This window comes from Notamacropus eugenii, chromosome 4 (assembly GCF_028372415.1).
Source record: "Notamacropus eugenii isolate mMacEug1 chromosome 4, mMacEug1.pri_v2, whole genome shotgun sequence".
NCBI classification, from domain to species: domain Eukaryota; kingdom Metazoa; phylum Chordata; class Mammalia; order Diprotodontia; family Macropodidae; genus Notamacropus; species Notamacropus eugenii.
In genome coordinates this window covers 279,636,132-279,648,295 of record NC_092875.1, presented here as the reverse complement: position 1 = coordinate 279,648,295, position 12,164 = coordinate 279,636,132, and positions in this window count along the sequence as shown.

The following is a 12,164-nucleotide window of genomic DNA, read 5'->3' as shown; positions in this document are numbered from 1 at the left end:
AGCTTAGCACTTGGATCACAGCTTTGTTATCTCTCCAGATTTTGGCATCATCTCCCCTCCCCCTTTTCCCTCCTAACTCCTTATATCTCCATCTGACTGCCCAGTGACTCAGCTATTTAATCTTTAGCACCTAGCACTTACTGAAAAGGGATGGTATGTGTCAAGTCTTCCCTAGAAAATTATTTTTATTTTATTTTAAAAATAATGCACATGACTACTCCATTTTAGGGTAAGAAGCTTGCTCTTCCATTGTCAGTTGGATGTTTCTGTTTGCCCTAGATGCACTGTTTCCAAATTCTGATTTGTTTTTGGATAAGAGAAAAAGTTATGCCTCTTAAATTGTTAAGAGTAAAGTTCCTTTTGGGCAGGAAACCTCAGTTGTATAAATGTCTGTTTTTTCACCAAATAGTGCTTTATTAATCAGGGTTTGGTGCTTTCATGACACAAGAAAACCCCCTTCAGGATTATTAAACAAGAGGAGCTGATGACTTAATGGACCTTTTAAAAAGGTTGTGACTCCACTCCAATCCCTCTTTTTTTCCTTGGACTCTTCATGTTGATAGAAGTTCTCCCATGACAGTGGGGTTAAGGGCTACCTCAGCAGAAATGGCAAAATGCTGAGCACATAAGCAATAACCTTGTCTAATTCTACGGTTCTGTGTTTCGGGTTGTCTCTGTGTTTGTTTTTTCCTGTTTTTAGGTAGATGAATTATCAATCGTGAGGTGGATGTGTGCAGGCTTAGATGATGACTTTTGATATCAAGTGGTTCAGGGGTCCTGGATCTTTTGCTTAGACCAGACTGGTTACAGGGAGGAATTCCAAGAAACTATTCCACTGCTTTTGGAGCAGATGTTTGCTAACAATAAGATGAGCCCAAGGCATGTCCCTGCTTGGCAGAAGTAGCTGTTGTGAAGGATACAGTGCAGAGCCAAGGTGAAATGTAAAATGTCAACTCAGTCTTTCCACAATATGCCTTTTATTTATGAAGTATGTGAACTTCCTGAGGGTGTAACAAGTTGTTATTGCCTATTAAATTTGTTTCATCAGATGAAAACTTATGCTGTTTATATCTGATTCTTGTTATACATTCAGCATCTTTATACTCTTTACTTTGAGGGAGACCCTAGACATGAATGTAAACCTAAACTTTAAGTATACTTTCCTCAGAGGCACCAGGTTGGGGTTTAAGGAATATAATCCTTCCCACTATAGGATAGTCTCCCCCTAAGACAGAACTTGGCTTACTGCTCTATTTTTATTTTATCAAGTTCTTTATCTCTTTTATAGTCAAATATTTATTAAACACCCACTACGTGGCAGGTTCCACGTTAGGCAGTAATCATGGATTACCCCGACTCAGAGCAGTGGTGAATCTGAGGTAGACTGACAAAATCCCTTTATTAAAAGGGAAGGGCTCACCTAATCAATTTTCTCTCTCCTTTAAACACATCTTACTTACTCCTTCATTCTACCCCCACCACATTAATGTTGTCAGCACATCTTTGAATTCAGGATGTTGAACAGTAGTGAATTTCTCCTGGGTAGCTTTTGAGACCTTTCTTTTTCATTTAATTCAAGAATTATTTTTTAGCATTTTTGAAAAAAAACCTCCATTTCCAGATAGTAGGTTACAGAATCCTTGTATCTCACTGAAATTCAAGTTAAACTAAGCTAGTTCAACCCCACAATTCATTCCTGGCTAACCGCTTCAAAAAACTGACAAATTCAGGACCCCTGGGAAGAAAATACACAGCAGGTAAGAAGAAAGAAGGCTCCTCAACTATGCCATGTGAATAGTTTTCCAGGAGCTTCAGACTGGAAAGAGTTTTTGCCAACAAAGTCATGCAGCTTTGTTTCTCTGCTACAAATACTTGCCTAGACCAGCCACAGCAATAAATTTACTACATCAGATGGCTTTTATTGACTGACAAGCATTCAATTGCTAGTCATCAGCTGGGGTGGGAGGGCCCTTTGTTGCCACAGCTGCTTCTTCTTAGCCTTTTTTGGACAGGTGTGGCTTCTGAGGCAAGTCTGCCATCCTTGTGTTTAATGGCTACTGTTGTAACTGCCTGTAATGTTTGTACTTCCAAGGCAGGTGTGACTTCTACTACATTTACTCTCCATCACATATCTTGTCTGTAGGGGGTGGGGAATTGCTTTTTCTTGGCCAAGTACAGTCAGCAACTGTTATCTAAGACATACTATGACTATGTGTTAGGAGATTGGGACAGTTTAATACTGGGATATATAGAGGCATGCAGGTGCTGCCATTCTGGAGAAATAGTTCCTTTCATAGTTTTTCCTGTGGCTGGAACAACTGAGAAGGGAAGTGGTTCTGTAAGATTATTTACGTGTATTTATGGAAAATAAGTTGGATGATTGAGTCTGACATTGCTGCGCAGAGAGGTGGTCAGTGTTAGAGAATCATAGGAAAGTCAGTAAATATGTTCACAGCGTCGTACTTTGTATCAGATGATCATATAAGGAGTGAAAGGAGCATTTGTAGGGCAGGACTGGAAGAAAATTAGCTTTGAACGTTCTCATTTTGAGTGCCTATTTTGGTGGGTATTTCATGGTAGGATTTGACTTGAGTCATACATCTTGTAGTCATGAACCCATAAACACAGGGTATAACAGTGTGGGAACAAGTGATACTGCTACTGTGGCATTGGATCCAAGATTGTATGATCTATCTGGATTGTATCAGTTAAGGTTTTCTTCCATGCCCAATCCTAGGGAAATAAAAAGAACTAGTATGAAAGGATGCACATCTGTAGTAGTGTGATATGAGTCTATCAGTATAATAAATGAGAAATAACAAGTTAAGTCAACAGTCATCTATTAAGCACCCACTATGAGCCAGATATTGTACTGGGGATACAAAGAAAGAGGGAAAAAAAATTCCTCTGCTCTCAAGGAGCTAAAGGGTCAATGGTGGAAGATAGCATGCCCACAACTATGAACAAATAAGGGTAAATTGAACATATGGGATAACTTGGTGATAATCAACCAAGAGGAGGCCCCAGAATTAAAGGAGGTTGGGAAAGAAGGCTGCAGGAGATGGGATTTTAATTAAGACTTGAAGGAATCCAGGAAGGCCAGAAGGCAGAGATGAGGATGGCAAGAATTTCAAGCATGGGGAATAGGCAGTGAAAATGCATGGTGTCAGGAGATGGAGTGTGTTGTGCAAGGAACCATAATCAGGGAACCTGGAGGCCAGGTTCAATGGATTGTGCAATACAAAGAGCAGAGTAAGATATAAGAAAACTAGAAACCTAGGAAGGGATCAGGTTATGAAAGGCTTTAAAAATCAAAATGAGGATTTTACATTTTGATGTTGGAGATGACAGGGAGCCACTGGAGTTTATTAAGTAGGGGTGACATATACTTCCCAAGTGATAAATGATCAAAGGATATGAACAAGTAGTTTTCAGATGAAGAAATTAAAGCTATCTATAATCATATGAAAAATACTTTAAATCACTATTGATGAGAAATGCAAATTAAAACAATTTTGAGTCACCACCTTACACCTATCAGGTTGGTTAATAGGAGAGGAAAGGAAAATAAATGTTGAAGAGGATGCAGAAAAATTTGGACACTAATATGCTGTTGATGGATTTGTGAACTGACCTAATCATTCTGGAGAGCAATTTGGAACTATGGCCAAAAAGCCATAAAACTGTACATATCCTTGACCCAGGAATACCACTACTAGGTCTATAATCCAAAGAGATTTAAAAAGGCAGGGGAGAGGACTTATTTGTACAAAAATATTTATAGCAGCTCTTTTTATGGAGGCTAAGAACTGGAAATCAAAGGAATGCCCATCAATTAGAGAATGGCTAAACAAGCTGTGGTACATGATTGTAATGGAATATTATTGTGCTGTATGAAATGATAAGCAGGATGATTTCAGGAAAATCTGGAAAGACATGAATTGATGCATAGTGAAGTGAACAGAACCAGCAGAATGTTGTGTATAGTAACAGCAATGTTGTTCAATGAAGAATTGTGAGTAATTTAGCTATTCTCAGGGATGCAATGATCCAAGACAGTACCAAAGGACTAATGATGAATCATATACTACCCTCCTCCAGAGAAAGAACTGATATTTATTGAAAACAAAATGGAAGCATGATATTTTCACTTTCCTTTTTTCCTTTTATTCAAGTCTTCTTGTACAAATGACTGATATTGAAATGTTTTATTAAATTGCACATGTATAACCTATATCTGATTTCTTACCATTTCAGGGAGAGGGGGAGGGAAAAAAAGGAGGGAGGAATACAATTTGGAACTCAAATCTTTAAATAAGAATGTTAAAAAGTTGGAAAAAATACAAAATATTTATAGTCACAGTTTTTATAGTGGCAAAGAATTGGAAATTGAAGGGATGTCCATTATTTGAGGAGTGGTTGAACAAATTCCTAGTATATGATTGTAATAGAATTTTACTGTACTATAAGAAATGATTAGCAGGCTAATTTCAGAAAAAAACTGGAAAGACATGAATTGATACAAACTGAAGTGAGGGGGGTGGAGCCAAGATGGCGGAGTAGAAAGACGCACATACACATAGCTCTGAACCCACAACCCATAGAACAACTACAAAGAAGTAACTCACGGCGAATTCTGCACCCAGAGGCCACAGAACATTGGAGCGAGGGAGATTTCTGTTCCAGAGAGACCTGCAAACCTCTCGCAAAAGGTCCTTCGCTCTGCGGACTGGGCGCTGGGACTGGGAGCTGAGTACAGCCCTGCCACAGCCGCGGCACCGAGAGGAACAGATCCAAGCAGGCTTCAGGGACGGGATCTCCAGCGGCCGCACAAGTCCCTCCACCCACAGGTGACGGGGGTCGGTGAGAGAGTCTCTTTGGTGGGTTGAGGGGGGAGTGGGGTGCCCCCATGGCTCGGGCCCCCTCGGGAGACAGAAGCTGAGGGGTGGCAGCAGACCTGGGCTCCCCAAGCAGGCAGGAGCCTGGATCCATTGTTGAAGGTCTGTGCATAAACTCCCTGAGGGAACTGAGCATGAGAGGCTGCCCTGCCCTGACCTGAGCATCTGAACTTAATCTCACACTGAATAGCAGCCCTGCCCCCGCCCAAAGCCCTGAGGCTGGAAGCAGCATTTGAATCTCAGACCCCCAAACACTGGCTGGGAGGATCAGGAGGCGAGGTGGGTGTGAGGAAAATATTCAGAGGTCAAGTCACTGGCTGGGAAAATGCCCAGAAAAGGGAAAAGAAATAAGACTATAGAAGGTTACTTTCTTGGTGAACAGGCATTTCCTCCCTTCCTTTCTGATGAGGAAGAACAATGCTTACCATCAGGCAAAGACACAGAAATCAAGGCTTCTGTGTCCCAGCCCACCCAATGGGCTCAGGCCATGGAAGAGCTCAAAAAGAATTTTGAAAATCAAGTTAGAGAGGTGGAGGAAAAGCTGGGAAGAGAAATGAGAGACATGAAGTCAAATAATGAACAGCAAATCAGCTCCCTGCTAAAGAAGACCCCAAAAAATGTTGAAGAAAATAACACCTTGAAAAATAGGCTAACTCAATTGGCAAAAGAGGTTCAAAAAGCCAATGAGGAGAAGAATGCTTTCAAAAGCAGAATTAGCCAAATGGAAAAGGAGATTTAAAAGCTCACTGAAGAAAATAGTTCTTTCAAAATTAGAATGGCACAGATGGAGGCTAAGGACTTTATGAGAAAGCAAGAAATCACAGAACAAAGCCAGAAGAATGGAAAAATGGAAGATAAAGTGAAATATCTCATTGGAAAAACAACTGACCTGGAAAATAGATCCAGGAGAGACAATTTAAAAATTATGGGACTACCTGAAAGCCATGATCAAAAGAAGAGCCTAGACATCATCTTTCATGAAATTATCAAGGAAAACTGCCCTGAGATTCTAGAACCAGAGGGCAAAATAAATATTCAAGGAATCCACAGAACACCGTCTGAAAGAGATCCAAAAAGAAAAACTCCTAGGAACATTGTGGCCAAATTCCAGAGTTCCCAGGTCAAGGAGAAAATATTGCAAGCAGCTAGAAAGAAACAATTCAAGTATTGTGGAAATACAATCAGGATAACACAAGATCTAGCAGCTTCTACATTAAGGGATCGAAGGGCATGGAATAGGATATTCCAGAAGTCAAAGGAACTAGGACTAAAACCAAGAATCACCTACCCAGCAAAACTGAGTATAATACTTCAGGGGAAAAATTGGTCTTTCAATGAAATAGAGGATTTTCAAGCATTCTTGATGAAAAGACCAGAGCTGAAAAGAAAATTTGACTTCCAAACACAAGAATGAAGAGAACCATGAAAAGGTGAACAGCAAAGAGAAGTCATAAGGGACTTACTAAAGTTGAACTGTTTACATTCCTACATGGAAAGACAATATTTGTAACTCTTGAAACATTTCAGTGTCTGGGTACTGGGTGGGATTACACACACACACATGCACACACGCACACACACATAGAGACAGAGTGCACAGAGTGAATTGAAGAGGAGGGGATCATATCTTAAAAAAAAATGAAATGAAGCAGTGAGAGAGAAAGATATTGGGAGGAGAAAGGGAGAAATGGAATGGGGCAAATTATCTCTCATAAAAGAGGCAAGCAAAAGACTCATTAGTGGAGGGATAAAGAGGGGAGGTGAGAGAAAAACATGAAGTCTACTCTCATCACATTCCACTGAAGGAAAGAATAAAATGCACACTCATTTTGGTATGAAAACCTATCTTACAATACAGGAAAGTGGGGGATAAGGGGATAAGCAGGGTGGGGGGGATGATAGAAGGGAGGTCATGGGGAGGAGAGTGCAATTTGAGGTCGACACTCATGGGGAGGGACAGGATCAAAAGAGAATAGAAGTAATGGGGGACAGGATAGGATGGAGGGAAATATAGTTAGTCCTATACAACACAACTATTATGGAAGTCATTTGCAAAACTACACAGATTTGGCCTATATTGAATTGCTTGCCTTCCAAAGGGAAGGGGTGGAGAGGGAGGGAGGTAAAGAAGTTGGAACTCAAAGTGTTAGGATCAACTGTCGAGTAATGTTCTTGCCACTAGGAAATAAGAAATACAGGTAAAGGGGTATAGAAAGCTATCTGGCCCTACAGGACAAAAGAGAAGATGGAGACAAGGGCAGAGAGGGATGATAGAAGAGAGAGCAGATTGGTCATAGGGGCAATTAGAGTGCTTGGTGTTTGGGGGGGGAGGGGATAAAAGGGGAGAAAATTTGTAACCCAAAATTTTGTGAAAATGAATGTTAAAAGTTAAATAAAAAAAAAACTGAAGTGAGTAGAACTGGGAAAACATTGTACATAGTAATAGCAATGCTATATGATGATCAACTATGAAAGATAACTATTCTTAGCAATACAACGATTCAAGACAATTCCAAAGAACTTACGGTGAAAAATGCTCTCCTCTGCCAGATTGACTCTGAATGTAGACTGAAGGATTCTATTTTTCACTTTCAATTTTTTTTTCCTGATTGTTTTCCCCTCTGGGTCTGTATCTTTCTTCACATGATGAATATCGTAATATGTTTTCATGACTGAACATGTGTAACATATCAAATTGCTTACTATCTCAGGAAACTGGGATGTAAGGTAGGGAGAGAAAATTTCCAACCAAAAAATTAAAAAAAGAATGTTAAAAATTGTCTTTACATGTAATTGGGGAAAAAATTATTTAAAAAAAGAAAAAAATAGGGGGTGACATAGTTAGACCTATACTCTAGGAATATCAGTTTGCTAAGGGAAAGTGCACTGAAGCAGAGTGGTACTCAGGTGAGGCTGCATGGCATTGTGTATGATGTATATGTAGTAAGCAAGACACTTCAGACTGGTGTGTGTGAGAGCCACGGTCTAACTCCAGAGGATCTGCCCAGTATACTAGAGGCATCTCTTTGGTTCTTTTACTCTTTTATATGTAATAGTCTAACACTCAAATTATTCAGCAGTTGTCCCTGGCTTATGCTATATGACCAGTTTTCCTCAGTTACATATTTGTGACGGTATTATTTACAATGCTCCTTGTATTTGTGTCCTCATCGACAATAGGCTGCTATTTACTTATGTCTAAATCATATCATTGTCCACTGGCTTTTTAAAAAAAAAATCAACCTGCAGTTATGATTCTTCTAAAATCATAATGGTACACAATTTAGTTTTTTAACTTCACCAGGAGAATATTGTTGTTAAAAAAGACGGGGTTTTGCAGTGAGCAATGTGGAATTATTGGAAAGTCTGTCTACTTTCCCAAGTGATATAGGTTGATATTCTCTTCTTGGACACAGGATTATAGAATCTACGAGTTTGCAGAGACCTCAAAAGCCATCTAATTGAATTCATACCTGCTTTTTAAAAATCCTCCATATAAAGTCACCGACAAGTGGGTATCTAGACTTTCCTTGAAGATCTCCAGTAAGAGCAACCTACTAAATTCCGAAGTCCATCTATGGACTTCCTGAAGTGTCAATCAATTGCATCTAGCCCTGACTACTCAAAATATCAGAACAAACCAATTTCCCCTTACATGTAGTCTTTCAAATATGTGTTCCTCTTAGAGTGTTTCTACTCCAAGTTGAATATTCCCAAGATGTTTTATGACCCTCTTATGGCTTAATGATATAATAATACTTTTGAGGCATCATCTCCAGTCTTCTCATCCTGAACACCCTCTTTTGACGGAATTGAGGTATTCTCTCATCACCATAATGATCTTTCTTATCTACTTTCGGTTGATCATTTGCATGCTGCCTTTTATAGTTTAAAAATATCATTCTCTTTGTCAGAGAAAAGAGAAGCAAAGTAAGAACAGTGTGATATGGTATTTGAAGGTAGAGTTAGAGAACTCAAATCCTAGCTTCAAGACTTACTACCTTGAGTAAGCCATTTAAACTCTCAGAATTTCCACTTCCTCATCTGCAAAATGAGAGGGTGAGACCAGACGCACCAGCTCTTCTCTAGCTCTAAATCTATGATGGCAAGAATTGAGCAGGTCATCCTTTTCATCTCTTTTCTTCTTTTTAATAGGCTGCTGACTTGGAAAGCAATGTGAGGTAGTAAAAACCGTTAGGAGGATTGAGTTGAGATACTGTTTCTCAAGCTTACTTTGTGACAGACTCAAAACTTTGAATCGTTAAAACTGCATTGGTGCACGTGATAGATTTTGTGGCCTGATCTCAAATTATAAGGGCCTTTGCCCATGAAGAGATGAGAAATGAGACAGGAAAAAACTGAGGTAAGAGGAGGAGGGAGCAGGGAAGCATGGTGATAGAGAGAGGATCTGAGATGTGTGGCCATTCTAAATGACAAACTCACAAAGATCTACCCTTAATTTCCTCTACAACCTTCCACTCTCCTTATCTCTTCAATTGACTTCTGTACTCTGACTCCCAACCTATTTCCTTCATTTCTAAATGTCAACATTTGCTGCACCTAGTAAAAACTCCACTCCCCTTTGTGACTGCCTCTGGAATGTATTCCAATTAGAGCCAAAAAGAGTCCAAGAGGTATTTATTAAGTGTGCCCTACATGCAAGGAAGGCACTCTGCCAGTCATTGAGAAAGTTGTTATGTAATTCTTCTATGCAACATGACTAAGGTGAAAATGTATTTAACAGGAATGTATGTGTAGAACCTATATAAATTTGAATGCCGACTTGGGGAGGGAAGGGGAAAGAGGGGGGAGGGAGGAGGAGGGAGGGGAAAAACATCTAAGTTATATGGAATTGACTGTAGAACACTGAAAACAAATAAAATAATAATAATAACGAAGAAAGTCATTATGGAGAAAAAATGGAGCTAGTCCCTTTTCTACAAGAGCTCTCATTCTGCTGGATGAAAACAACACATATGAAGTGAAGGTACACACTTTAATGCCCTACATACATTAAATATATGTATGTGTGTATATCTGTATCTATATATCTCTATATTTCTTTACCTCATGAAGTTAATCAATACTAAAGCACAAACTGTCACATTTTCTTCTCCAGAATATGTCTAGTGATTGAATGTACCTTTGTCTTTGGAGGACCAGCGTAGATAAGTTCAGAGAGGCTCATCCCTAAGTTGGCTGCAAGTTGATGAAGTTTTGCCTGTAATAACTCAGAAAGGCCATTTACTTAGAAGAATTGTAATCTGCACTAGTGGAGGGAGTATCCACACGGATATTTGAACTATTGAAATAGAACTTTATTTTTTTATTCCCAAATGCATGTGCTTCCAATTATAAATCCAAACTAATTAAAACAGAATCTACATGAAACTTGTAGTTTTCTTATACTCTATTAGCAAAATTTGACTTGCTGAATACCTATCAATGATGATAAAAATGAGTTTCAAAGATAATAATAAAATGATAGGGCAGAAAAGTCAAAAGCAATAAGCTTTATCAGTTCTGTACATGAGGAGACTGGGGAATCATAATGTGTGACTGGATGACAACAAAGCAAAACCAGATGGATGGGAATATATCTTTTAAAAAAGTAAATTTAAAAAATATCAGAAAATGAGTTTCTGAAACTCTTTGTATCAGTATTTTTGCTTTTACATAACTTAAATCCTTTACATTGAAATTTAAGTCAATTTTCTCTCCTACTATAGTAGACAGTGGGAATGGAAAGCAGCTGGTCACCATCTGTGGTTCATGTACTTGAAGTCTGTAATTAGGTCATTTCTCAACCGTCTCTTCTCCAGGCTAAATATCTGATTTCCTTTATCCTTTCCCAATAGATTGTATTTCCAATGATTTAATTATCTTTGTGGTTTTACTCTAAATAGTCACTAAGTTCCTTACAAGCATCAAGTCATGGAGCCCAGAAACAGATGCATGCTCTGATCAGTATTATGTACAGCAGGATTTTTCTTCAGGTTAGACCCCCTATAAAGATGGGAAGAGGAATCAAACTAGAACAAGTATACACAGAGGAAGTCTGTGTTCAAGGTGACAAAATTTTAAAGGGGCTGAGGGATTCATTCACCAGACATCTGGAAAAGGGAAAGATAGCAAAGGCTTGAGAAAAAAGATCTCTGATCTTATTATTTTAAAAAAGTCATAGAGAAAAAATTAATAGCTACTGAACTATCTTCCTTCTTTCCTGTCTTTACAAAATTTTTATGAATAATGTAAATGTGCATTAAGGGCATCCTTGATGAAAGTTCAGGGAAGAAACTGGTGTATTTTCAAACTATTATTCTACAATAGATCAAATTTTTATAGTCACACAATTAACAAAAGTAGAAAGATATAAGATCTCATTGCACTTAATGTATGTTTAATATTTTTTTGAGGTATTTCATATGGTAAAGTAAAATTTTGCTTTAAAGACTTCAGCCAAGTATGTTTCATGAATATGTAAAAATAAAGATTTTAAAAAAGATATAAGAAGAAAGAAATTTGTTTGATTATTAATGTTAATTTAGGCTTAAAAGGGAGATGGTTGCTGGCCACATGTGGTCAGGACTATCATGGAGGATGTCTAGGATAGAGTCCAAGTCAAAATAGTATTCAATATAAATGGTAGATGGTAAAGTTTCTGAGATGATACTATTTGTGGTTGATACTATGCTGATTCTATCAAGATCTGAAACATAGTTGAGACTCCTAAATGAGATCTATAATTCAAAAGAATTGGGTATACTAAGCTACACAGAAAAAGCTAAATGGATAAATAATGCCTATTATCCACACAATGATAATCAGTTGGATGGTCAACCTATAAATCCATTTAATCTCTCTCTCTATCTTTTATAGTGATGCGAATAGACAATGAACTGGGCTCAGAGTTGAACGGGAGGAGGAAAGCAGGCTGTTTTGTGTAATTCTTTTAATGACTTCCAAACTTCTTCTTAAAATTAAGGCCTATTATCAAAACTAGAAAGTCTTCTGGTAATGATGTATGACTGCAATTCATGGAATTCCAAAGTTTCTAAAGAATTAAAGTTGTAGATCACCCAAAGGACAATGAGAAAATATATAGTGGGCAGGAGTAGGCTGTAATATTATCAGTGAAGAGTTGTACAGGAGAAATTGTGTAAAGGAGAGATGGATGGCTAGAAGAGGAGGGCAGTCAGGCATATAATATGAGGATGCATATATGCTTGATTTTGATCCACTCAAGGTCCAGATAACTAGAGAAGG